Consider the following 5393-nt stretch of genomic DNA (forward strand, 5'->3'; position numbering starts at 1 on the left):
ATGGTGAGAGTGTGAGACTAGTTGTTTACTTCGTGCAAGATTATTCAATAGTCTTTGGAGAATTGTGAAGATGAGAATCCTTCAAGATTTAAGGGAGACAACCTTTACATACCAATTGAATAGTCCAGCAGGTCGCTTAGTGTCAATCTTTATCTTATGTACTTTTCAATTGAAAGTATGAATTATAACTTTTATACAGATTATTAATGGGTGGTTTATATGGAAATATCAAATATGAAATACTTTTCAATTTTAAGGTCATTATCAATTACTTTGCCTTCCCCCAAAAATAAAGTTAACTTTATGTTTTGTAGTGTTGAAAATTAAGGACAATAAAATGTAAATAAAACAATTACTTTGAAATTTCTAATTCAACAACTGCATAGACATTATCATGGACGTGGAACGTGATTTGGTTATACTATTAAGAAAAGAACAGTAGTTACTCACAATACTTAAGATGCACTTATGATATAATACAGGAAATAAAATGAAATTAACTACTTTTATTTGTGCTCATACTGAAATGTATCATTTCTTTTACTCCGTATAATCATGCGCAGGACACATCTAGAGTAACAAGATGCTAGCTTCTTTGGCTTGGTATGAATTTAGGACGGCGAGGCCAATCATCTCGTGTAATGCTCAATAAGTTGCCCCTGCAATTAGGCACTAACATTACCATCAATACTACTAGTTGATCGGACAAGTTTTATAATTAGTTGAATGACATGAAAAATAGTTGACTGGACAAGTTTTATATTAGTGTACCTCTTGGTTTGCAAAGGATGTTTCTTGCATGATATAGCTCGCTTATAGCTTCCCTTATCTTCATTCGATCATGTGGATATTGACTTGAGCAAGCAACTCCAATCTTAATGACAAACACCATGCACTCCTCTCGTTTTTGAAGTATCACTTGAGTTCGTGGTCTTGTTTCATCTGATTCATCACTTTCTTCCTCCAAAAGTGTTGAGTCAACAATCTGCAACACTTGGTCTGGTAATGCTGCCTTTGCGTACATATGGAGGTTAAAGTCATCATTAAACATATAGTTGATGGGTCTCTTTCTTGTCATTAACTCAAGGAGTAGAATTCCGTAGCTGTAGAGATCAGCCTCAAGAGATGCTTCATTCCCCAAGCCATACTCTTTAAGACAAATAAATTCCATCAAATAGTTTACAAATTACAACCATATATGAATGCAAAAGAATATTATGTTTCCTACCTATGTATGTCTATAATAATATATTCATATTATATTTAATGTCCCCAAATATTTTGTAGAAATTCTATTTAATAAATATTTTATACATAAATTATAAAAATCATTACTATAATAAATCACATGCATGACAATTAAGTGATTCAATTACCATTTAATGGAAGATTGTCCATAAAAAAAAAAAAAAATTGTGACATCTTAATATTAATTACCTGGAGCAGCATAGCCAACAGTTCCCCTAATGCCAATTGAACTGCTTTGATTTGGATGCATGGGAAGATCAAGAACCTTTGCTAATCCAAAATCTGCTACACGGGCGACCATGTCATCGTCAAGCAATATGTTGCTCGGTTTTAGATCACAGTGCACAATCTGGCTTCCACACTCATAATGAAGATAATTTATTGCATGTGCCACATCAATGGCTATATCCAACCTTTGGAGAAGGCTCATATTTCCATCTTCGTGTAACCATCTCTCAACACTTCCATTGGGCATGAACTCGTAAACAAGAGCTTTGAAATCATTTCTCTGGAAATCCATACTTGAGCATGCTGTTAGTATCCCAACCAGATTACGATGACGGATATTCCTCAATACCTCACACTCTGCCATACCCACCTCTTTGTTCCAAGTTGAGTACTTTAATGGCAACCGTCTTTCCATCAAGCATCCCTTTAAACACAGACCCAAAAGTACCCGAGCCAAGTAGATTACTCGAAGAAAATCCATTAGTTGCTTTGAGCAGCATTTCGTAGGACACTTTCAAGAATGACTCCTTCCGTAGTGCATCGATTGAGGTAGATTTTCCTTTTTTGTTACGACGTTTCAGGTAGAGCCATATGCATGTGGCCATGACCGATATCCCAACAAAAGCACATATTATCACAAATATCAGCTTGTGAGCATGAAACATTCTTCTTTTCTTCCCTTTTTTCTCCACACATCTTGGTAGATGCAGCTCCAAAATTCCACCACATAGCCGACTATTGCCATCTAGAACTATTACACTTGTATTTGCAAATAATCCTGAAGTTGGAACACTTCCCTCAAAATTATTGTAAGATAGGTTTATGAGGTTTATCATGGGAAAGGTAGAAAAAAATTCAGGAATGATGCCAGAAAGATTGTTCTTTGAAAGATCAACTGATGAAAGACTTTTCAAAGAGGCAAATGTTGTAGGAATCGAACCACAAAACATATTATCACCCATATACAATATTGTAAGTTCAAGTAGGCTGCTAAAGACATCTGGAATTTCACCTATTAATTTATTTCCAGACACACGAAAATCTATCGCATTGACTTGCTTGCTGATCTCAACAGGTATGAGCCCTTCTAATTTATTATAAGATAAATCTAATTCAATAAACTTAGCAGATCCTGCAAAGAGATTCTTAGGCAATGATCCATTGAAATTATTATTTGATAGATACAAATATAACAGGCTTTTGGAATTGCCAAGGATTGGAGGTATTCTGCCTTGCAAATTGTTATAGGCTAAGTTCAGTATGCTCAAACGCGATAAATTTCCAATTGAAATAGGCATTTCACCTGTCAATATGTTGTTATCGAGAGATAATTGCTCTAGCTTTTGAAGCTTTCCAAGATCTTGAGGGATGGTTCCGGTGAGCCCATTTCTTGACATGAATAATAATCTAAGATTAATGAGATTACTAAAATCTTTAGGAAATCCCCCACTTAATAAATTCTGATAAATATCAAAACATGTTAAAGTGGTGGAAAGATTGACTACCACTCTTGGTAGCAACCCTGTGAATTGGTTTTTTGCCAAATCTAAATATTCCAATTTGCTACAATTAACCAATGTACTAATAAAAGAGATGTCACCATCAAAATTATTTTCAGCAAGAAGTAGCTTTGGCAGGTTATGGAGGTGTCTAAAATGAAAATTGGAAATGCTACCTGTGAAGTTGTTTACATCCAACTGAAAATTTTGAAGACTTGTGAGGTTTGATAATGATATTGGTAATGGTTCTGACAAATGGTTAGCCTCAAGACGTATATGTTTTAATTGAGGAAGTGGAACAAAAAGCGGCGGAAATCTTCCATGTAGTTGGTTGTACGCTAAATCTATAGCTTGAAGGGAGGAGAGGTTGAAGATGGATGGGGGAATCATACCAGTCAAACTATTCGAGAAAGCAGAAAGAGTTTGGAGGCAAGGCAATGCTCCTAATTCCATCGGAAGTCTCCCATGTAGTTGGTTCTCATACAAGAATAATTTTAGAAGAGAGGTAAGGTTAGAAATAGATGGAGGAATCTTACCAGAGAGTTTGTTAGAGTTAAGGCCTAACCATTTGAGGTTGGGTAACTCTCCTAATCCCATTGGAAGTTCCCCGTGTAGCTGATTATTAGACAAGTGTAAAGATAGAAGAGAGGAAAGGTTAAAGATGGATTGGGGAATCATACCAGAGAGTTTATTAGAGTCAACCCATAACCATTTGAGGTTGGACAACTCTCCTAATCTCACCGGAAGTTCCCCGTGTAGTTGATTATTAGACAAGTCTAATTCCTCAAGCAAGGACAGGTTTGAAATGGATGGGGGAATTATACCTGACAGCTGATTAGATGAGATGTTCAACCAAGTAAGGTTTCTCATCCTAGAAATGCTAACAGGAATATTTCCCGTAAAAGCATTGTCATCGCCATATAGGATTTCCAATGAAGTAAGATTTTGAATTATTTGGAAGAGAGATCCAGTGAGTTTATTAGAGTAAACCCAAAGGTGTTTGAGATTGGACAATGCTCCTAATCCCGTTGGAAGTTCCCCCTGTAGATTGTTGATACCTAAAGAAAGATTTTGTAGCCTAAACAAATAACCAACCTCAGGGGGAATTTGACCGTGCAAACTATTATTTGTAAATTGAATAATTCTCAGGAAGCTTAAGTTTCCAATGAAGGGAGATATGGTTCCTCCTAAACCTTTTCTGGGTAGCCTTAACTCAACGACCCTGTTATGTCTGAGGCCACAAGTGACACCCTCCCATAAACAATGGTGAAGAGAGTCATTCCATGAGCTCAAAACACCGTCAGGACTACGGTCAATAAGTTTGCTCTTGATGGCTAACAATGCCATATAATCAGTTTCGTTCCCTCGATAATTAGTGCTACCGAGGGAATAAATTGGTGTAAGTTGTTGCATTGTTAAAACAAGGAACAACAAGGAAAGGATTGGTTGTAAGAAAAACAGAGGATGAAATGGCTTCATTTTGTTTGTTTTCATTTCTTTTTTTTTCAGGTTTTGTTTTTGAGGTGATTTATAGCTTTAATTCCCATCTCATTATATAGAATTTTTAAATCCCCCCACCCTTTACTACACGCATAGCATATGTCCTTGTCAAATATAATACAAGTAAATATCTAGTTTTTAAAAAAGCTACTTCGTATAAATCTTACTTCGTATTTATGAAATTGTTATTCAAGTACTCCGTAGCTGTTATTTATAAGCATGCTTATTTTAGCTATTAAAATGATCAAATACTCTTTTTTGTTAAAAATATTCTTACAGCTAATAGCAATACTTGCCAAGTTACAAAGAAATGAGGTGAGTGAAAATGACTCATTTTATAATGGTGTTTCTGAAATTATTTTGAAAAGTTGTAAAGGTGAGAGAGTATAAAATAAAGCGAATATCATTTCTCATGGGGACATTTTTGTGAATAAATAAACAATATTGAAAAAGTTGTTGATTTATTCACGAAAATGCCCCCATAAGAAAACGAATTTATGAGAAATTGGGGCTTCCTCCATCACAAATGGAGCAATATAGAAAATATTTACAAATCTTGAAATGAAGCAAAAGTGAGCAGACATTTTCAAATAATATTTAGTTTAAAATCTTATCAATGTTTAGTCATTGGGTCTACTATAGTTTTGATCTCGAGTATATTTTCACATCCCATTCACAGTTTAAGAAAACCAAAATATGATAATGACCCATTTTTCATATGCTTAATATGACGAGTTGACGACGCTAATTGGAGGTGACTAAACAGTAGGAGTTGTGATCTCAGCTAATACTCGTATTGAATATTATTCTTTGGCAAATTTGACAAATGAGAAGCCTACTACCACGTATAAAGATTGAGGGAGACGTCATATTAACGGTTTTTGCTTGACTTGACTTAATAAAATTACAAATGACTCA

The 5393-nt window shown here is 35.1% G+C and overlaps 1 pseudogene across 1 annotated transcript; it reads right to left on the minus strand.

The window, feature by feature from the left end:
• Positions 1 to 395: 395 nt before the first annotated feature.
• LOC145603075 (uncharacterized) lies at positions 396 to 4474 on the minus strand (annotated as a pseudogene). The gene is made up of 3 exons (XR_014104681.1): positions 1438 to 4474; positions 772 to 1149; positions 396 to 659 (listed from the first exon to the last, which is right to left on the minus strand). The product of XR_014104681.1 is annotated as an uncharacterized LOC145603075 (transcript).
• Between the last annotated feature and the right edge of the window lie 919 nt (positions 4475 to 5393).

The sequence above is a fragment of the Chenopodium album genome, chromosome 21 (assembly GCF_948465745.1).
Source record: "Chenopodium album chromosome 21, dcCheAlbu1.1, whole genome shotgun sequence".
In the NCBI taxonomy this organism is placed as follows: Eukaryota; Viridiplantae; Streptophyta; class Magnoliopsida; order Caryophyllales; family Amaranthaceae; genus Chenopodium; species Chenopodium album.